We start from the raw sequence: 22,791 nt of genomic DNA, 5'->3' as shown, positions 1-22,791 counted from the left end.
CCACCAAAAGAAAGCTCTGTTTGTGGGAAAAAAAGGACATCAATTTCATTTGGTACAGCGTCGCACGACCGAGCAATTGTCCGTTAAAGTCACGCAGTGCCGAATCGCAAAATAGGCCCTGGTCAGGAAGGGGGTAAAATCTTCCGGGGCTAAAGTGGTTAAGGGATTGTTCCCCGCTCCTCCTAAACAATTGGCGCTTTTGAGGAGGGGGGGGGGGAAGGTACCTGATTTTGACAGGTACCCGTTTCCGCTCTGATCACCGCCCCCTTCCTTCCTTCCTCCTCCCTGCAGTTTTCTGGGACACCGACAGGTCCCAGAAGACTGCATCCACCACCCACAATGCTCAGCGTGACTCCCGCATGTGCAGTGGGCACCCAGCTGTGAAGCCACAAGCTGTCACAAGTGGGTGCTCATAGTGAAGATGCTGGGGACCAAAGACAGTGGGGTGAGACCGCCTGGGGTGAGCTCACTGCAGGATTCTGGGGCAGGTGAGTGGCAATTTTTTTAAAAGTCAGCAGCTACACTTTAACACAGGTGGCTGGAACTCCTCTTTAAGCATTTCTTTGGAATTTCCAAACTCATAACGTACTCTTGAAGTAAAAATGAAATAAAATGTATTGGGGGTGAGGGAGTGCACAGGGCAGAGAACTGGTCTGGGGAGGCTGTTATCTACTACCTTCCCGGGAGGGGAATAACTCACCATGTGGTTTGGAGGAACTCCCAGGCAGACAGAGGGAGTCTGCGTCTCTCAGCCATTAACGCTTGTCAGGAGGCTTTGATAGACAGGTGGAGCGATGAGGAAAGCGGAAGTTCAGGTGGGGTAAACTTCCCCCCCTCACATTTAAGTTCTGTTTTTCATTCATTGACAAAAAATGGGATTTATTTTCATGAGAGTTTTCATTAGTTGACTTAATTTGAATTTTATTTTCATTTCGTTTTCATCACTGAAAACATGCAGCTGACAAAAATTTTGACAAATATTTATGTCACCAAAATTAACACTGGAACCAGGTTTTATGCCTGGCCATACATGGATTGAAACCAGCCTGTCGGGTTTTTTTTTTTTTTTCTTTCAAACAATCAGTGTCGCTGTCTATAGCCGAAAACATCGATCATTGTGTTCTGAAGCTCCCTGCCATTAGAAAACAATAGCACAGTGGGAGTGATTTCCTCCATCCACCTTGAATGTGTGGAATTGGCTCCTTTTTTTTTTCCATTCAACCCACTGGTTGAAGGAAACAAATTGAGTAATGTATGACTTACCTTGGAGCTAAGGTTTAATCAGCTAATATTTTGTCTTCCACCTTCCACAGCTCCCCCCCCCCATCATTATAATAATTAAATGCTTTTATACCATCTTCCTATTTTCACGCCCTACTTGTTTTTTTCTCCCCATCACTCCCTGTGCTGCTCTGTACAATATAGGCAGATCATTGTTTATGGGTGGGGCTGGCAGGAGGCTGTACATAGCTTTTGGAAACATCAAATCACCCTTAGGAAGGCCATACAGCAGAGGGCCAGTTTACATACCTTTTTAAAGCGGAGTTCCGGCCTCGGGGGTGAAATTTAGATAAAAATACCCCCCGGACAGTCAGAGCTAGTACATTCCACAATGGATCGCCTCTGAACTGTCCCGGGTCGCACTTACCTTTTAGAAGAAATACTTACCTTGAAAATATCTTCTCCAGCGCTGCCATATCGGATGTGCGCAGCTGAAGCCAGAGTGTCCTCTTCCCTGTCCTCTTCTCCCAGAATGCGCCTGCATCGGCTCCGCTCGTCAGTTCCGGTGCGGGCGCGCCCAGAAGCTGTTTAGCAGGGTATGAGGCGCCCAAACCGAAAACTGACGTTGGGGCCGGTGCAGGCGCATTCTGGGAGAGATGACGTTCAGCTCCCAGGAATCAATGCAAGGAGGAAGTGACGGCGCGGGCCGCGGCCGCAGAGGGAGGAAGTGGAAGAAAGGTAAGTATATTTTCTTCAATAACAAGGTAAGTAAACAAAAAAAAAATCGTAATTATCCATTTGTTTTTCAGGTGACCTAGAGCAAGCGGATGGCCCAAAATCGATTTTGTCGATTTAGAGGCCAGAACTCCGCTTTAAGGCGTGTACACACAATAAGAAAATCGGAAGTAAAATTTTGTCTGAATAGTCTGCCGATTTTCAGATTGTTAATATGGTGCTTTCGACAGCCCAATATGAATCTTTATACGACAAAAGCTGAATGTGCAGGCTATAAAATGTTTATTGTACGTGAACACAGCGTCCGATTTTTAATTTATTCAGTACAGTTTTTGTCCGAAAAAAATCGTAAGATCAAGACTATGCATGCTCTGAAATGAAAGAATGCATACAAAACAATTCAACACATTACATCACTTCTGAAGTTGAATTCTGTAGTTCGAGAATTTTCAAATGAAAGGAATGTCTTCACTTTCGATATGGGACTAGCATGCAACAAAAAAATGGACTAAAATTCATCTGATAATCCAATCGTGTGTACGAGGCTTTAGACTTTAGGAGGGCCAGACTGTGGCCATCAGGAGTACAAAATGTCCTGAACAATCTCCCATCATTGGTATCATTGGGAGGAACTGTGCCCCATCGTTGGTGTCATTGGGAGGAACTGTGCCCCATCGTTGGTGTCATGGGGAGGAGCTGTGCCCCATCGTTGGTGTCATGGGGAGGAGCTGTGCCCCATCGTTGGTGTCATGGGGAGGAGTTGCGCCCCACCGTTGGTGTCATGGGGAGGAGTTGCGCCCCACCGTTGGTGTCATGGGGAGGAGCTGTGCCCCATCGTTGGTGTCATGGGGAGGAGTTGCGCCCCACCGTTGGTGTCATGGGGAGGAGTTGCGCCCCACCGTTGGTGTCATGGGGAGGAGCTGTGCCCCACCGTTGGTGTCATGGGGAGGAGCTGTGCCCCACCTTTGGTGTCATGGGGGGGAACTGTGCCCCATCCTTGGTGTCGGTGAATAAAATAGTGCCCCAAAGACCAGTTAAAAGAATGCTAAGGGCCGCGGTTTGGAGACATTTCCCATACAGTATACATTTATTGGCCAGTTCCTGCTGAACAGTTCAGTCTTGATCCATGTATGGACGTCTTTACTTAGTACTCCTCTCAACTTAGTCCAGATGCAAAGAGTAGGCTTGCTCTTGGGAGGAGTTGTGTAAATATCTAATTGCTAGGTAGCTATAGTGGTTTCTTTTCAGTCAGGACTTCAGGACAAGTTATAGGCGTACATTATATAGATTCTTCACAGTGTGCATTGATAAACAGTTAGACTTTATTAGGGACAGTCTGGCATTGGTACGTACAGCACTTTTTTCCCCAAAATGTGTCACCCCTTAAAATGCTAATGTGGATCACAAATTCTATTTCACAAGAAACCTAAAGTATAACTAAAGGCTTTTTTTTTTTTTTGTTTAGAGTGGAGAGGGATTAGAATCCTTGTCAGTTTTTATTGCAATTCACCCTGTGTCCTGTTCCCCAGTATTTAAAGTGAATTTAAAAAAACGTCTGAATTGTGGGTTGTCACCAGAAAAGTAATAGAGGGGAAATCTTCCAATAGTGACATTAATTCTGGTGACCTGGGGGTCCCCAAGAAGTTCCCCATTGCAGGGATTTCCTCTCACTTCCTGTTTGGCTATGAGACAGGACATAAAGCATAGCTCCCAACTGTCCCTGATTTGGAACAAAGTCCCTCTGTCCTTCTTTCCTCCTCACTGTCCCTCATTTTGGTCTGATCTATATAGTTGTATATAAAATGCACTTTTTATCTTTCAAAAAAGTATTTCCCAGTGCTAAACCCTTCATCCAATTTCTAAATTGCTGCATTTGTGAACTTCAAAATTCAGTATAAAGGAATAGTATTGGTACTGTAAAAAAGCACTTGTGTGTAGTTCAACCAATCATTTTTTTTGTATAATTTTCCTTTAAAGGGGGGGGGGGGGGGTTTCTATCCCTACATACCTTTTGCTAATGGGTGTCCCTCATCTCAAAAAGTTGGGAGGTATGTGTAAAGTGAAATCTCCACAATGGGACACAGATGGCGAAAAAAAAAAAAAAATCTGACGGGTTATAACCCTGTTACGCTATTCAAAATTAAAAAAAAAAACATAGAAGTAGAACTATAGGCAAAATTTTTTTTTTTTTTTTTTTTGTAAATTCTTTGTTTATTTAAATTAAAACAAGAAAAACAAGAAGGCATACAGTAAAACACCAATGGACATGAGTATAAAAAGTACAATCAACAGAAAGATAGCAGTGGTCTATGTAAACAGTAGATACAGCATCTCTAATATCGAGCAATGGTGTGAGAAAGGAAAAAAACAGTATTGCATCGGAGACCTTGTCAGATACATAGAGTATTAGGGGACCCCAATGGTAGAAGGTGCAATGACTAACGGTTGACATGGGAGCTCGTCGGGCATATCTAGGGAAGTCCACCCGCCCCACCGACATCCAACTGTGGGCCGGCATCAGGGGGACGGGATGTACCACCCCAGAGGGCAAAACTTTTTTAAGTTTTGTCTGGCTCCGAGTGCCAAAAAACAATTATCACAATAAAATCTGTAAAACACATTGGTGTTTGATGGATTTCATGTAATTGAATTGGAAAACAATTGTTTTGTGTGTAATATATTTGTTTGGACTTGTGCAGAGAAGGTAGGATGCTATATTGGCACTTCTGTATGTAATGTAAACTGCCTGGGGAGCAATAGAGAATTCCATGGACTTAATGATCTGATACAACCCATTCCCTCTATGTCTCTACCAGGAATCTGTATGTCATCCACTAGCATCAAGTCAGATGGCAGTGAATGGAATGCAATGAATGTGTAGAAGAAGAGGGAGTTCTCAGGAAAAAAACAATTTATCTGGTATTATGCGGTTAACGTCTTACTGAACCCACAACAGTAAAATCTGTCTGTAGATGTAGAATAGCATGCTTGTTATACTCACTATGTATCTTAAGTGATGAATCCTCTGCATTGTGTAAAAAGGCTGTGTGATCCTGTTCGCACAGATCCTCCCCCTCCTGCATGTTCACTCTGGACAAGTCCAGAGAAGACACAGTAAGTGTAGTTCAGCTGCACATGCTCAGTTTGGTCTCTATTACTGGGGAGAAAGCTTCCTGGTTTCTGCTGAGCTATTCAGGTCACATGGTATTTACATCACACATTTGGGCATGTATACAGATCCTAAATAACAGCCCAGTCCCTCCCTCCTCCTCCATGCCCAGTAACTAAAGAAAAAGCTGTGGGCAGTGCAGGGGCTGGGTGCTGATGAACATTTTTCATATTACTGGGTTTAGTAACACTTTAATGCTTGTTATAAGACCGTGTATTCAGGATTCCTTTTTTTTTTTCACATGCTTTTGTTTATATTTTTCTCCACATTTATGTGCTGACCCAGGTGTCCAGCAAAAGTGACAGTTATAGGGATTGAGACTAACCATAATGGAGTTAGTGGTGCTTACAGACAGTCCATCCAGAATTCAAAGGCTGACAACACTGCAGTGATTTCATTGCAGAAAAAAGAGAGCTGTCATCCTGCTGAAGTTGGAATCTGATGGATCTATGGGCAGGTTCGATATGTACACCTGGGATCCAGGGGGACTATTAGGTATGTGCATCATGTATATGCTTTTAATCATAGTTTTACTTAAAAGGAAACCTGAGCTGAGAGAAATGTGCTGTGTGGGCTGTCATTACTGATATCCGAGTGAAAATGCTAATTCTGGCTTACTCTGGCTTCAATACTTCAGAGTTATTGATACAAAAATGCAGAAAGAAGTTATGCCTGTTGTCATTCATACTTGCTCCAAGTCAGTTACCTTTAAATTACTAAAGCTAAAGGATGGGGACTGTCTACCTGCCCCCATGTGGAAGCTTTAGGCCAACTGGGGGGGGGGGGGGGGGGAGGGGTTGATGGAGTCCTATGCTCCTTTTTACCTGTGAGTCCTGAATATTTGAATATTTTCTTTACATCCAGTGGCTGTATGGAGAGAAAATAGAGTGAAGGACAGATGAACAGTAGCCGCAGGGGAGGGTGGCATTAACGTGAACCCATCATTTTGCCTTGCATGGGCAAAGGACAAGATTGTGTTAATGCTAGGGAATCGGCGTGACAGCCAGAAAGCTACCGTTTTTAGAAGTAGGTCATAATGACTGTCTACTTACTGTATTTATGTTCTTAAATTTAATCGGGGCAACAATTGTGCTTAAACCCCCCCCCCCCCCCCAAAAAAAAAAAACGCTTTTAACGTGAATCTTTTCAGAAACCAACATGTGAGGAACTGCCGAGTGAAGCGAGGGATCAGGAGATTGACATCCTGGAAGTGTTGTGTTCTAAAGACACTTCAGCCAATGAGTCAACGTGGGCAGCCAGAGAGGTAAGTGTTTACTATCTCTTCTTTTGCAGGAACAGCTGTTGAGTAACCTTGACTACTTTGGTGACAGTTGCTTAACCGCTTCCCGACCGCCCGCTGCAGTTATACCCTCCTGCGCGAACCGACGTAGGTATACGTTGGTCGCGCGCCTGCAGCTAGGGGGCGAGCGCGCACCGCCGGCAGCACGCTACTGCCCCCACTCGTCAGCGGGGACCCTGATGCACAGGGCAGGCGGCTCCGACTGCCGCCTGACACCCGCGATCTCTCCTTGCTGAGAGGGAAAAACGGTCAGCTGTTGTAAACACAGCTGACCATTCTTCTCTCTGGAATGATCACAGAGCTCCTGTGATCCTTCTATATAGGAACACAGGTCTCTGTGATCATTTCACAAGCCACGCCCCCATACAGTTAGAAACACGTCCCTAGGTACACATTTAACCCCTTGATCACTTACTGTGTTAACCCTTTCCCTGACAGTGTCATTATTACAGTAATAGTGCATATTTTTAGCACTGATTACTGTAGTAATGTCACTGGTCCCCCCAAAGTGTCAAAAATGTCAGTCAGGGGTCTGATCTGTCTGCCGCAATGTCGCAGTCCCGCAAAAAAAATCTCAGATGCCCGCCATTACTAGTAAAAAAAAAAAAAAAAAAAAAAATGTTTTTTTTTTACCAACAATATGTAGCAAAAAACAAATTGGCCTAAAATGTTAAAAAACTTAGATTTTAGAATTTTTTTTTGGAATGTTATATAGCAGAATGTGAAAATTATTGTTCCTTTTTTTTGTTTATAGCGCAAAAAATATAAATTGCACAGGTGATCAAATACCACCAAAAGAAAACTCTATTTGTGGGGGGAAAAAGGGACATCAATTTTATTTGGGTACAGCATCGCACAATTACGCAATTGTCCGTTAAAGTAACGCAGTGCTGAATCACAAAATATGGCCTGGTCATTAAGGGGGAAATTCTTCTGGTCCAGAAGTGGTTAAAGCAGAATTAAACCCTAATATCCTTTACAGCCAAGGAAGCTGCTATCTTAGCCTTTGCTTGTGTAGTTTCCTTGGTACTGCACATGTGATCAGGTATGACACCAGCCATTTGATGGCTTGGCAGTGCAGTTGACAGAACAAGCAAATCTGACAGTTATCATTTATGGCATGTCTTGAATATAACAGTTTTGGGAAAAAGGTAAATCAATGGGTTTAGTCCTGCTTTAACTCAGGGGGTGATAATGAAAAATTATGTCTAGGGGATCGGAGAAGGCACGTTTTTTTTACATGACCCCGTTCCTGCTGGTTTCGTCCAGACCCTAAGGCCCCGTTCACACCTGGGCATCTTGGGATCGCGGCAGAATCGCTGCAATTCAGCCTGTGATCTAAAAACGCACTACAATTGCGAAAAACACAGGTTCTGGTGCCGTTATTTTCAATGGCACCTAAAATGTGGAGCAGTATTGCCGCATGATTTATAACAGCAAATCCCATTATCTGAAGCTTGTCACCCAAAAGAAGCTCCCGCTCCTTTTTGGGCAACAAGATTCACGCAGTGCAATTTTGCCGCAATTGCCATGCAGTAAACATGCAGCTCCTATCCTCTTCTTTTTGAGTCTCTTGCAGGCGCTTGTCCCTCTCGAGAATGGCTCTGAGATAGCCGCTTCCCCTGGGGGCACCACTGCGTGCTCGCTCCCAAGCTGCTGCTCTATGTGTAAGACACACAGATCAACCTCCCCCCCCCCCCACCCCCCGCTCTCTCCTTATTGGCTCACTGGCTGTGATTGGCTGAGACAGCAGCGGGAGTCAATGAGGAGGGAGAGTCCCCCATACAGCCAAAGCCATTGTGAACATTGCTGGATCGAAGGGGGCTCAGGTAAGTATTTCGGGGGCTGAGGGCGGGAGGGGGGGGGGGCTGCTGCACACAGAAGGTTTTTTACCTTAATACATAGAATGCAAAACCTTCAGCCTTTAGAATCACTTTAAAGCCTTGCTTTGGATGTGAGGATGCAGAGAAACCATACACAAGCTGCAGTGTAGGGAAGTGTCAGCTAGCAGGGTGCGGTAGGTTTAGGTAAATAAAATAGGGCTTTCCGGTACCCTAGAAATAAGGAAACAAGCATTTAACCCTTGCAGTGCAGAGGCAGCATCATTGCATGGCTGATTTTTTTTTGTCTTCCCTGTGCATAGGCTTTCGGCCTGGTTCACACTGCTGCGGTGCGAATTGCTGCTGTTTGTCAGGTGCAGCTCTTTAAAATCTGTACCAAACCCGAGGGGCCTGGTGTGGATGGGTATTGCCAGGATTCTCTTATTTCAGCTGTCAGCGGGAAACCCACTGACAGTTGATGAGTCATTGGTTGTTAAGGATGCGGCGGCTCAATCTTATCAACCCACTGCATTTTTAGTCTGATCCCAGTGAAGTCCATGGAGATGAATTTGCATTGCACTGGATCAAACTCACACATAACCCTTTTATTTAGCTTTATCCGAATTGTACTGCATTGATGTGAATGGCCTTCATTCAAAACTATGTTATTTCATATGAAATGCATTGGAACAGGTCAAAATCGGATCAGAATTCACAGCAGTGTGAACTGGGCCTATGGTTTTTAGTGCATCCAAAATTCTGTGTAATCTTAAGGCATTGCGGTACACTGTTAAAAATGTGTGTTGAGGTGCGTTCGCAGTCTATTCAAAATGAATGTGCAACTATAACGCACTACATATTAATGTGCAAAAAAACGTGTTGCTGCACAAGACACTGCATGTTAACACTCATTTGATTGATTTGCCAACATGTAGCGACTTCCCTTTAGCATTTTTTGAATGCAGCTCGCCACAACACCGTTCTAAATGAATTCCTGCATGTTGCAGTTATGTGCTGTTAAACTTGCACAATATAACCTGTGATGGGGCCTAAATGAGCCTATACTGTTTATGGGTTTTCTTCTAAATGTCACAACTGTAAACCTTCTATTTAATGAACTGTTTCCCAAAACAGTCCCATTCAAGGCATGCTGTGACTAACTATCACGTTTGCTTGTACTCCCAATAGAACTGTCACACCATCAAATTGCTGGTGTCTTAACGGATCATGTGCAGCTGCATAGCAACCGCTTTCATGGTGACCACAGACATAGACACAGCATGCCTTCCACTGACGCCACATGGTATATAAGTATATATCAAACCAAAAACTTCTTTCTTGTTTTGGATAGTGGTGTGGAGTTTCCACTGCTATGAAGGGATCTGTTAGTGCGATTTAGGCCTCATGCACACAGGGCGTTTTTACAGCTGCTTTTAGGAGTTTCAGAAGTTTTTTTTTTTTTTGCAGCTTAAAAACGCCCCTCCATGTTATTCTATGGCCTCATGCACACACAGGCTTTTAAAAGCTGCAAGTGGCATTAAGCTGTAAAAAAACTTGGGGCCAGTGTGTTCTGGAGCAGCAGCGTTGGTCTGTAAAAACGCCTGACGCTGCTAAAGGCCGCATACAGCGTTAGGCCAGGTCAGACGTTTCTAAGCTGCGGTAGTTGGATTTAAAGGTTGGAAAATAGAAGAGAGTAGGGACAGGCTGCTAAACGTGGCTAAAACGTGCATTAACGCCAATACAGAACGGTTCTAAAAGCACGTTTTTACAGCTGCTTTTTCTTGGCGTCAGAACTGGCTTTGCAGCTCGTCTTTTCAAATGCCCCATGTGCATGAGGCCTTACACTCACACTCACTTTCCGGTCAGGAAAAGGGAGTGTAAAATGAAGGGAAATCTCCAACAGCAGAAAATGTCTGTCAGTGTTCCAGCATTTCCCTACCCTACTAATTTTATGTTTTTATTTTTCCCATTGTTGCTGTTCGAGTTCCCCTCACTTCCTGTCTGGTAAAACGTTATCAGGATAGGAAGTGAGGGAAGATTTCACCAAGCACCAGTTGGGAAACGGTCTATATGTTACATGTATTGATCAAGTTTTTACATGTCGAAGGCGCCAACCCTGTTAGAGTATTTAAAATCTATCAGATACTGTAACTGCTGCCCCTTTTAGGTGTAGTGCATACAATCAGTCAAATACTAGTAAAGTAAGGCGCTGTTACATGCACAATCCATATGAATCAAATAAAGTGCATAGTACCAATAAAAAATGAGTCAAAACTGCATACACAACAGTTTAAAATTATGTGCTCAAACAAATAATCTAAAATAAAAATAAACGGTAGACCTGTGTTTAACAACACAAATGTTTGATCCCTATAAGATCCCAAATTTTGACCTCAATGTTTGAGATCCCGAACATCTGTGTATTAAAATCAAGAAGTAAAAAGAAAACATAAATTATAAACAAAAAATTGTGATCAGTCCACTGTGAATGGCAATTCATTGTATATCGTGACAGTCTCTATAACCACAACCACTGCTGTGTTCTGAAGGGGGGGGGGGGGGTGTGTATCCCGCGTCAGGGAAGACTTAAATTATTCTCATTCAATAGTGTAAAAATTATATAGTGATATTAAATCAGAGTAAATTATCTCTATAATGGTGTGCCAAGTCAATAAATAATCATAAACCTACACACTTAAAAGGTGACCTAAAATAAAACAATAAACGTGTATATGCTTCCAATATATCATACAATCTATATAAAGTGCTCTAGTGCTGTCATCACAAAAAAGGACTTTGCTATAAATCGATAAACTGAAGGTGAAATAATGTGACAAGTGCTCATTCAAAGCACATATATAGAAAGCAGGTAAATATAAAGTGCTTATAAGTGAATAAAGGTGCTTATAGTGTCCAAATAATTTCCAAATCATTAAACCCGCATAAGCGGAATCTCTTCTGTTTTCTTCTTCACTATTTAACCTCCACCTTTCACCAAGTGATAATAGGGGTGCTTCTTACTCCTTAGAACCCCCTAGGGGTGTGCTAACCGCTCACCTCAATATATAAAGAAATGCGCCTTTGTAATTATAATCATAAGGCTCTCCTTTTCCACTCCTCTTCTTACCCACTCCACAGACAGGGTCTTATCTGGATCGGGGTGAATCCTCTCAAGATATTCCACGATATCTCAAAGAAAAGTGCTTATATAATGCAGTATTGTCATAAAACCATTTATTTAAAGAAAAGTATATATTACACTCACATAAAAACGAAGCCTTGAAAGCCTTAGAACGAGTACAGCTTCACTGCGGACCTTAATGTCCGCGTCTGACGTCACTTCCGGTATACCGCCCTACGTGTTACGCCACTTCCGGTCACGTGGCTTCTTCTGTGCATGCGCAGTTCAATCATCCTGGCGCTCAGTAAATGAGCTGAAATGTAAACTGAGCTGCGCATGTGTACATTTCTATAAGGGATTGTGAATAGGCAGGTAAGTGAAATTGCATGTCTCTATTGCAATTAAAAGCCAGCCTGCTCACTGTTTTCTTTTTTCTTTATTTTCACTTTATACTTTACGCCTGGCAAGATGGGGAAAAAATTTATTTTCACAGGCAGTGCATTTTTTGGAGTGTCTGTTTTAGGAAATGAACTAATTGTGTATTAACAGCTCTGCCAGCTTCTGAGACCACATTACTTGTTGCTTATCATTTGTCATAAAAAATGTCTGCTGTACTGTGACTTTAGTTATAGCAGATTTTGTACGGTTATCAGATCAGCCTGTGCTGGACGTATCACACAGCGATGGTGTACAAGCTTCCAGCGAGTTGATGTTTGTAGGATAAAGTCCATAGGTCATCAGAGTAAACGGAGGTGGAGTAGAGTCAGTCTGTGCCATGCTGAACACAAGCCTTCCAATGATGGGTCACATATGCTTCCATTCGCTTTTCACTCTGTGAATATGGTAATGATCAAGTCCTCGCTAACATTTGTTTCTAATTATTGTCATTTGGAGGCCTTATTAAAAGAAATGCCTTTACAGCGAGTACACATAGAAGACACAAACACACAGTCGATACTCCCCACAGATTACCTTGACTTCCTTTATTGCAAATAAAAAGCACCTGAAAACTGAAAGTACAATGCAGTAGTTTCATTGTAGGCTCTGACATTTTTCTGTCACGAGTATATTCAGCTAAAATTGAACTTGTTTTACTTTCTCTTGCAGTTCAGTTTCCCAGCTCTGATTGTCATCAAGTAAAGGTCATCCCATGTGAGCTGAAGTATAGAAAGGCCAACCTAAAGGTAAGCAAACTATCCATACTCTCTGTTGGGGTGACAGTTGCCTAGGTATCTACAGTATCTCACAAAGTGAGTACACCCCTCACATTTTTGTAAACATTTTATTATATCTTTTCATGGGACAACACTGAAGAAATGACACTTTGCTACAATGTAAAGTAGTGAGTGTACAGCTTGTATGACAGTGTACATTTTCTGTCCCTCAAAATAACTCAACGCACAGCCATTAATGTCTAAACCGCTGGCAACAAAAGTGAGTACACCCCTAAGTTATAATGTCCAAATTGGGCCCAAAGTGTCAATATTTTGTGTGGCCACCATTATTTTCCAGCACTGCCCTAACCCTCTTGGGCATGGAGTTCACCAGAGCTTCACAGGTTGCCATTGGAGTCCTCTTCCATTCCTCCATGATGACATCACAGAGGCGGTGGATGTTAGAGACCTTGCGCTCCTCCACTTTTCGTTTGAGGATGCCCCACAGACGCTCAATAGGGTTTAGGTCTGGAGACATGCTTGGTCAGTCCATCACCTTTACCATCAGCTTCTTTAGAAAGGCAGTGGTCATCTTGGAGGTGTGTTTGGGGGTGGTTATCATGTTGGAATACTGTCCTGCGGCCCAGTCTTCGAAGGGAGGGGATCATGCTCTGTTTCAGTATGTCACAGTACATGTTGGCATTCATGGTTCCCTCAATGAACTGTAGCTCCCCAGTGCCGGCAGCTCTCAAGCAGCCCCAGACCATGACGCTCCCACCATGCTTTACTGTAGGCAAGACACACTTGTCTTTGTACTCCTTACCTGGATGTGTACTCTTGTGCGATACTGTATAAATTGCCACACTATTAAAAAGGTGTTAAACCTTTGTGGGGGGGAGAACATCCTCCTATTTTTTTTTTTTTCCTTTGGTACCCGCTTCCATTTTTTTAAATTTTTTTTTTATGAAAATCTGTCAGAGGTAGGGCATAGTGGTGACACCACAAGCTGAGGAGAGCGTCTCTTTTTTTCTTTTTGTTCTTGGTAGCACAGTGTGTGCTTACAGCGCTCTACCAGTGAGTCAGTGGACCAGACCATGGTGGTTGCAGTGCTCTTTTTCCTCTCCCCTACTCAGTTTATTTCACTTTATTGCAGACATCTAGGGAAGGGTTTTGGGACTACAAGTATCAGTGTTTAGCTGGTCAGGAACCAAAGACTAGAGATCATTCTCAATAAGTGAAAGGCTGCACTGCTTTTGTAGTGGCTGGAGAAGATATTTTTCCTTTTTCCTCCCCCTTTCCTTATTTTCTTTTTTTCATGTGTTTGCTCGATTTAGGGGATATTTTGGTCCCCATTATATGAGGGGTCTTCAAAAAGTTTCCACGTTTTTTTTATATTTGAGTATAAAAAAGTGTGGAAACCTTTTTAAAGAACCCTCTTATCTAGGTTTTTTTTTTTTTTTTTTTGCATAGGACCTCCTCCTTACTGCCCCTTGTCTGGGGTCTAGAAGGGAAAATGTTCCACATTGTGCTATTTTGTACTTTAATTTTGCTGTACTGGTTATCTCTGAATGTGACTCTACGATATAAATCTTAGTGCCTGTTCACAACACAAAAACGTCCTCCAAAATCCATTCTGGATGCGTTTCTATTTTTGATGTGTTCAGGTGCTCGTTTGTTGCATTTTTGATGCCTTCCAGGTGCTTTTTTTTTTTTTTTGTTCCAGGTGTACTGGGGTCCGGTGTGTTTTTTTTATGCTTTTTTACCACGTTCCAGTACAGTTCTACACAGGAAAAAAAGCAGCATGTTGTACTTTTTTTTTTTTTTTCTGGAACAGTTTAGAGCACTGTTAGGCTAAGTTCACATGTAGGCGTTTTGGGGCATTTTTGGGGCGTTTTTCTGCTCTAGGAACAGCTCAAAAAACGCCCAACAAGACAAATGCTATTCATTTCAATGGCCCCTGTTCACATCTGAGCGTTTTGACGTTTTAAGCAAAACGCCCAACGCTCCAAGTATATGAGCTTCTTTTTGGGCAGATTACAGGCGTTTTTATTTTTTTCCATTGGTCACTTGTCAACCTAAAAACGCCTGCACAAAAACGCAGAAAAAACGCCTGTAAATAGCAACGCCAAGATGTGAACGTAGCCTTAGACACTGCACTGGTGTGAACTATGCCATTGGAACCTTTTATAACCTACTTTTACATGCATTTTTGATGCAGAATAAAATGCACTGTACTGCATGAGTTTTGAATGGGTCTTAATACTTGATCAGAGGTCTTATTGTATATGCACAATGTCCTAAAAAATTGCACTTCTTATATGTTTTTTTTTTTTTCCATAAACAAATTTTTATTTTGTTAAAAGCAAGGCATAACATGAAATGAATACAGTCAAATATTCTTATATGTTTATACTTCTGAAGTTGCAAAGTTACTGAGTATATGGATTTTGAGATACAATGTTGCACAATTAGTTTAAGGCTGCATTCACACTTGAGCGTAGCGTTTTTTACCGCGATTTTACCGCGATTTTTACAGCGATTTTTACCGCGATTTTTTCAGGCGTTTTTCATTGACATCTATCAAAAACGCTGGTAATCAGCCCAAAAAGAAGCTCATGTACTTTTTTCAGCTACAGACGTTTTGCAAAACGCTCAGATGTGAACAGGGGCCATTTAAATGAATGGGGTTTTACTTGTTGGGCGTTTTGGAATCGTTTCTTTTGAGCGTTTTTGGAGCTGAAAACGCCCAGGTGTGAATGGAGCCTAAGGCTTCATTCACACTAGTAGGATTTCAGTTTCAATTTGAGTCGCACAGAATCGCATGACAATTGAAATTACATTGTTTCCAAAGGTGCCTTTTCACATCAATGCAACTCAGCATGGTGCAATTTTGAAAAACTTTCCTATACTACTTTGGTGCGATTCCAGCATTATTATGGCTCCATAGATCATACAAACCTTATCCAAGTTGCATCACATAATTGCACTAAAAGTCAGATCAAAACCTAGCCTTAAACACTGATCTGTTTTTGGACCCTGCTTCTCATGAGAATACTTTTGTCATCTGTGTGAGCGATCTCTGAATATATTAAAGTGAAGTTGATAATCGGATTTTACTACCAAGCTGCTGTTCATGCTGCTGCGATCTTGCGGAATGCCCTTGATTGTAACTTGGCTTGCATGGTCTGCCTGATAACACTTGCCCAGTGCCTTGCATTCCTTATAAATCATTCTATAAATGAGGTCATGGTAAAGAGTTTCTTCTAAACCAAAGATTATACAGTACATTTTTTTCCTTTCTTTGGCTACATTCACAATGACACGCCTGCATTTTGCTTATCTGCAGTTTTTATGCAGTAGAAATATTCAACTTTCATACTTCAGATCCCTTTTTTCTGCATTTTGATGTGTTTTCTTTAGGCTCCTTACACACAGAAGTAAAAATGCATTCATTTAAATGCATTTAGAGGCAGTTTCTAAATGCATCTGAAAGCATGTAATGCTTTACAAGGACTGAAATCACAGCTAGATGTTCAGCAGTGTCTATCTGCATTCAGTTGAGCTGCGTTTACACAGAAAATACATTTCTGCGTTCTGGGACCGTTAAACCTGATTTTCTGCTGCTAAACACACAAGTACATCTAATCGCAGGTGAAAGGAATTATAAAAGGATAACGTTTGTTTATATTTCCCAGGTCAATGTCTCTTGTTAAACACAGATGTCCTGTGTACATGAGGTCTTCAAATGGGTGTAGCCATGTTTAGGTGCATTTTCATGTGTTTACATGCGTTAAGCTGAGTTTAGAGATTCTAATGGGATCCTGAACACCCAGAATTCTATTTTCTCCTGACCAAACCTAAATACTGGTAAATTCTGAGTTTGAATGACACAATTGGGAAATAATTACTTGCATTTATATATGTTTAGAAATGTCCTCTAAATGCATTTAAACACAGGTTTGACACTGCCACTGTGAATGAGGTTTGAGTATAAATGTGTTATGCCATCTGCAGTTGTTGCACAGCTCCTGAAATCTCCACAAACATTACAAATATCCTGATCTGTGGTCTCTTCAATAAAGTTATATTTTTATATCTTATGCAGAGGTATGTAGTGAAATGTATATGAAAAGTTCCCGTTTTCCCTATTGACAACCTTTGTAAATGTAAGTGATCACTGTGTGCAAAAACCCATTTGAATTAGATCATTGCAGCCTCTGACATGCCCCCATCTCTCCTTTACAGCAACATTACAAGCTCCTAGCATACAGTAGGGGTTACGGAGTGGGCGGGTCATCATTACCTTAATCCCTCCCCCCTGACCAGTGCCTGCATTGCAACTGTGCAGTCTGGCAGAACATCTCTATTGCCCTTTCCCAGTTTTTTTTTTTTTTCATCCCTTATGTCATGTTTTTATTTTTTCTATCTAATCTCTCATGTTTTTTTTCGCTACCCTATCCTTTCCTTTCATCTCTTCTTATCTTCCTACACCCTTACCTTCCCCCGAATATCCCAACACCTACTGATGCTTCTTCTTATCTTTTTGGTTTACATCTCCTCATGTCTCCTCTGTCACAGAAAACACATGACCCATACCTCCCCTCTTACATGCACTGTTGCGTGCATAATGGTAAGACGGAATAAAGACACCGGTCCATCCAGTTAGACGTGTGTGACTGTTATCCATATCCTTGTACATTGCATTTGTTAAGAGGCACATCTAAAAAGGTTTTTAAACTTTTATATGCTCTCCAAAGAAACCACAAGCTGTGAAAGGCAGCTCCACATCCTTACCACTCCCCTAACTCATACACAGTTTAAGATTGAACCACTTCTAAGTGGCTGGGTGTCTTTATTTTCTAGATCTAAGATTAGTTTGCTCCCAATGCTAGAGTCAGCATTCAAAAACGTGTTTATCGCAATCCACAGAGAATCTATTTAATGTTTTACTAATTTTTTTTTTTTTTAATTAACTTTCTCAGACTCAATCAATTTAAAACCGAGCTCATATTTCCTTCCCCCTAAATTATCCATCAAAATCAGTGGCTCAACTATCAACCTGTCCCCGCATGGCAAGGTTTCTGAACTATCCTTTTCGGCCCCACATCCAATAACTGTAGAAAGCTTGCCGCATCAACCTCCGCAACATCTCCAAGATACGCCCCTTCCTAACCAATGACACCACAAAGCTCCTATTTCACTCCCTGGTTATCTCTTGCCTTGACTACTGCTTCTTTTCCTCATTGGCTTACCTTTTATATAGGCTATCGCCCCTGTAGTCCATCATGAATCCTGCTGCCAGGCTCATCCACCTTACCAACTGCTCAGTGTCTGCTACCCCTCTCTGCCAATCCCTCCACTGGCTTCCACTCGCCCAACGCATTTAATTCAAGATCCTAACAACAACTTGCAAAGCCATTCACAACTTGGCCCCCAGCAACATCTCTAACCTTGTCTCAAAATACTAACCTAATCATTCTCTACGCTCCTCCTGCTCTCTATCTCCCTTGTCACCTCCTCCCATGCTTGCCTCCAGGACTTTTCCAGGGCCTCTCCCATGCTCTGGAATTCCCTACCCCAAACTGTCTATCTCCTACTCTGCTCACTTTTAGACTATCCCTGAAAACGTATCTCTTCAGAGACGCCTATCCAGCCCCCACCCAACAACAACTGTACATATACTGTATTTTCACCATCAGCCCACCCCCCCACAGTTTATTACTCTTTGTATCTCTTGACCCTCTCTCCTAGATTGTAAGTTCTAATGAGTAGGGCCCTCTGATTCCTGCCCTTATGTTGTGAACATTGCATAAACTTTTGGCACTATATAAATCCTGTATTATAATAAATATAATTATATTTTGTAATCCTTCCTAATAGCTGAGGTCCTTCAGCCCCTCTATTAGCTAATAGCTTTGTTGCCATTCCCTGCACTCTCTCCAGTTCAAACACTAGTATTGGTGTACTAGTATTGGTGACCAGAACTGGGCAGCATACTCAAGATGCTGTTTATAATATGCCATTTAATGGAAAAGAGATGGATGAATGTCATGGTTGACACGTATCGCGTAGATATGTTGCTTTTCATTTTTTTAATTGGATTGCATATTTGCCACGCAGTTAATGTTATGAATTGTTATTTTGTAATGCACTGTATACAGGCAGTCCCTGAGTTACAAACATCCGATTTACATACAATTTACATCCGACTTACATACAACTTGTACTTAGGAACAGAGGCAGCATGACGTCGCGCTGGCCCCAGAAACCGGCAGGCTGGCCCCTACTATCCAGCAGACCTGTCACCAATCCCACATCACTGCATGGTCAGTTAATCGTTCACCTGTTTCAACTTACATACAAATTCAACTTAAAGCGGAGTTCCACCCAAAAGAGGAACTTCCGCTCTTTTGTTCCCCCCCCCCCCCTCCGATGCCTCATTTGGCACCTTTCAGGGGGGAGGGGGGAACGGATACCCGTTTTTGACAGGTACCCTTCCCCACTTCCGGGATACAGCGCCACGGGGCTGTCCCTCAGAAGCTCGGCCCCCTCCTCCCTCCTCCTCCGCCGAGCCAGTAGGAATGCGCATCACGCTTCGCTCATGCGCAGTAGGAACCTGCCCGTGAAGCCGCAAGGCTTCACTGCCGGGTTCCCTTACTGGCAATGGCGGTGGCAGCACCCGACAGCCGATGGAAACATCCTGTGCGGTGCCGACATCGCTGGACTTCAGGACAGGTAAGTGTCCTAATAATAAAAGTCAGAAGCTACAGTATGTGTAGCTGCTGACTTTTAATTTTTGGAGGGGGAGGCGGAACTCCGCTTTAAGAACAAACCTACAGAACCTATCTTGTCTGTAACCCGGGGACTGCCTGTACCATATTACACAAAGTGGCTGCTGTTGGCACATCCTTTTTTTCATGAATGTTCATAAATTAAGAAACCATGTGCAACCTTTTGCTACTTTGTATAAATAATAAAAAGGAAAACCGACTGATACTAAATTGAAGTAGCAACACGGACCTCTTCAGCGATGTATTGGTCTGGATATGTAGAAAATCAAAGTGCAGTTTTTAGGTACTGATATTTTCATAAACATTGTTTTTAAAATTTTGAGGATATTGTCTGTGGCGGCTATGGCTCTCCTGGGTTCTTCTGCAGACTATTATCAAATCAAAGGGAAAAATGGAAGAGGGAAATCTACTCTACTAGTGTTTCCTTGGGAGGACTGCAGGAGCCTTTGCCATAGTATGTGCATATGCATAACCTATTCGCACATTCTGGCAGGCCTACCTTGGGAAAGGGAAAGGAGTTGTTTTGACAGAAGAAACATCCTAAATCTTTCTACTTGAGAACTAAAACCACTTCTCTACTAGAATTTTTTTATCCTGGTTAAGTTTAGTTTCACGTGAGAAAGCCCGTAAAGGTATCTGATAGAATCTGCTTAAACTTCAGTATTCCATTTAGGGTTTTCTTTTACATAAAATAGTAAACCGTGTTAAAATAGGGTTGAAAAGTGCATAGCGCGTTGTCATTTTAGATGCTTTTGCTACTGGTCTCCAAGGATTTGTCCAGCTTTGTTTTTCTGTTTGACAATTTTGCACCATCACTGAAAGAGAGTGATGCAGATGAAGCAAGCCTATTTACAGGTTAGTTAATATTTTAAATGTAAAATAAATTAAAAACTAGGATTATCTGCCGATGCGTGAAGTGTAAGTAAAACTGGTGTGTCCTTTGGGAATAGGTGTATCCAACAAGTAGTACATTTTTAAGGAATAGTAGAAATTATGTTCTGCAAAAAAAAAAAAATCTTACTGTCCAAACACAGCAGTATGTCAGACCTAGTGTGCTTGTTCCCTTCACTAATCACATTAACTAATCACATTAACCTATTTCCATATTCTTAACAAGCAGTAAAGGGGCATTAAATTAAGCCACCCCTAATTTCTTTACATACTTTATCTGTGAAGTTATTTGTTTTCCAAATTCTCAAAGATCACATGAAAGACTGCCAAGTTTGAGCCCCTTTCTAACAGCTTGGAAACCTCTGCTATTTGTGTAAATTAAAGGGATGGTAGGCTGCCAAGATTCTCTGCCTGTTTTGAGAATTTTGAATTTCCACTATGCCTATAGATATGGAGATGAATGAAGGCTTGTTTAAAGTGTTTTTACTGTGTGTTCAGAATATATAGAGTAAATACTATAGTGTGCATGATCTGGGCATTGGTTTGATTTGTTAGAATATAGTACACTACACACCCCATTCTACTGTCTTTCAGGGGCAGCAGAACACAGGGTCTTTCAATAGTCAGCCATTGGAAGAGGCATATATACAGGAAAATGGTGTCTATGATAAGCACTGGGACCCCCTGGCCCCCCTCACATTGGTGTCCTCAGAGGCCCCCCTCACATTGGTGTCCTCAGAGGCCATCCTCTCACCCGGGCCCAACCTTAATTAGCACAGCAAGCTGGTCTGCCTGCATCATGGAAACGCATGACATTGTGCATCACAATTAAATAGTGGACTCCTGGAAATCTGGGATTTCACACTAAACTAAAACTGTGTTGATCTGCTACTCTGATAGTTACTAGCAGAATTATTGGGGGTGCTATAGCACACCCAAGAACTCCCCTGGCTTCATCCCTGAGTAGCACTCTCCTTTAAGTGGCAACCAAGGCATGTGCCATATCTTGAATATGCCACTTGCCATTGGTGCAGGTGCATATTGTGTGGTGTGGTGTCTCGTTTGTCAAGCTAGGTGGTGCCAACAGGGCCACCTACGACTAGAATTATGGCAGATTCAGCAGGAATGTATGGCTAGCATAAAGAAGGTACTGTTCTAGTGGACCCTCAGGTTATTCCTGTCATTCTCTGAATGCATTATGGTAGAATTGGGGTGGGCATTTAAAAGAGCTTTAAGGCATTAAAGAGATTCCCCCCTCACGTCGGTGTCCTCAGAGGCCCCCCCCCTCACGTCGGTGTCCTCAGAGGCCTCGCCCCCTAACGTCAGTGTTCTCACTCATGTGCCGGTCACCAGCGCTTCCTCCACTTTGCCGTGGGAGAGGAGCATTATTAGTTTGTGGCATTACCCTTTGGTCTTGCCTTTGCTGCTCGGGTCTTCACAAAAGTGTTAGCCCCGGTGCTAGCATTGTTATACCAACAGGGGATCACGGTACTGGGTTACTTGGACAAATTCTTTCTGAGAGCGGAGTCTCTTGCTGCTCTGGTGGAAAACTTGAAAATCACTATACGAACTCTGCGGGAGTTTGGCTGGATTCTGAATTTTCAAAAGTCTGCTCTGGTTCCATTCACAAAGCTGGACTATCTGGGTCTGACTCTGGACTCGGCCTTAGTCAGACTACTTCTTCCTCTGGATAAACTCCAGAAATTGCAGGCTGCAATTTGTCTCCTGCTGTCCAGCAGATGGTCATCCCTCCGGACTCCGGGCATGCGGGTGCTGGGCCTGATGGTGTCTACCTTTTTTGAGGTGGTTCAGTTTGTACAGTTCCATACGAGAATCTGCAAATGGAGATTCTGGCCAAATGGGACAAGACTCCGCAGTTTCTAGATCCTCCCCTTGTATTGGACAGTGGTCACCACGAATGCCAGCATGTCCAGCTGGGGAGGCGTCCTCGGCAAAAATTCTGCTCAGGAGCTCTGGACACCCATCGATCAGACTGTGCCTGGACCATTGGATGGATCGTCTTCAGGGATGTCCAGTGCGTATTCAATAGGACAATGCCATGGCCGTGGCTTAGGTCAATCACAAGGGGGGTACAAGAAATGTCCTCGCGGTTCTTGAGGTAGCCGGCATTCTAAGGTGGGCAGAACGTTCATTCCAGCCCTCTCCGCTGTACACATTCCCTGGGTGGAAAACTGTCAGGGGGATTTCCTCAGTCGGCAGGCGTTGGACCAAAGGGAGTAGTCCCTTCATATGGAGGTGTTTCATCAGTAGTGTCTCCAGTGGGGCATCCCCGAGGTGGATCTGTTGCATCTCGGCTCAACAGAAAGGTTCAGAGGTTTGTGGCTCAGTCACGGGATCCTCTGGTGGATGCCACGGATGCTCTAGTGGCCCCGTGGGATCAGTATCGGCTGATTTACGCCTTCCATCCTCTCCAGACCTCTACGCAGGAATGAGGCAGAAGGGATTCCGGTCATCTTAGTGGCTCCGGACTGGCCTCGCCGGACTTGGTACGCCGATCTGGTGTGGCTGGTCACCGACGTTCCTTGAAAGCTTCCTCTCAGGGAAGATCTGCTGTCCCAAGGACCAATC

General features: G+C 43.0%; 1 protein-coding gene and 1 pseudogene across 2 annotated transcripts in view; both read left to right on the top strand.

Moving 5' to 3' along the window:
* ELF1 (E74 like ETS transcription factor 1) overlaps positions 1 to 22,791 on the top strand; it is a 235,828-nt gene that overhangs the window by 21,275 nt on the left and 191,762 nt on the right. Inside the window, exon 2 of the mRNA XM_082247607.1 lies at positions 12,474 to 12,550. The gene's annotated coding sequence lies outside the window, so the exon portion shown is untranslated. The remainder of the gene's footprint in view (positions 1 to 12,473; positions 12,551 to 22,791) is intronic.
* LOC309548177 (leucine-rich melanocyte differentiation-associated protein-like) overlaps positions 422 to 22,791 on the top strand; it is a 39,934-nt pseudogene continuing 17,564 nt past the window's right edge. The window contains exons 1-2 of the transcript in view: positions 422 to 488; positions 12,474 to 12,550. The product of the transcript in view is annotated as a leucine-rich melanocyte differentiation-associated protein-like (transcript). The remainder of the gene's footprint in view (positions 489 to 12,473; positions 12,551 to 22,791) is intronic.

Source organism: Pelophylax lessonae (assembly GCF_965119305.1).
Source record: "Pelophylax lessonae genome assembly, chromosome: 2".
Lineage (NCBI taxonomy): Eukaryota > Metazoa > Chordata > Amphibia > Anura > Ranidae > Pelophylax > Pelophylax lessonae.
The sequence above is the reverse complement of the archived record's forward strand: the minus strand, read 5'-3'. Positions and strand labels throughout refer to the sequence as shown.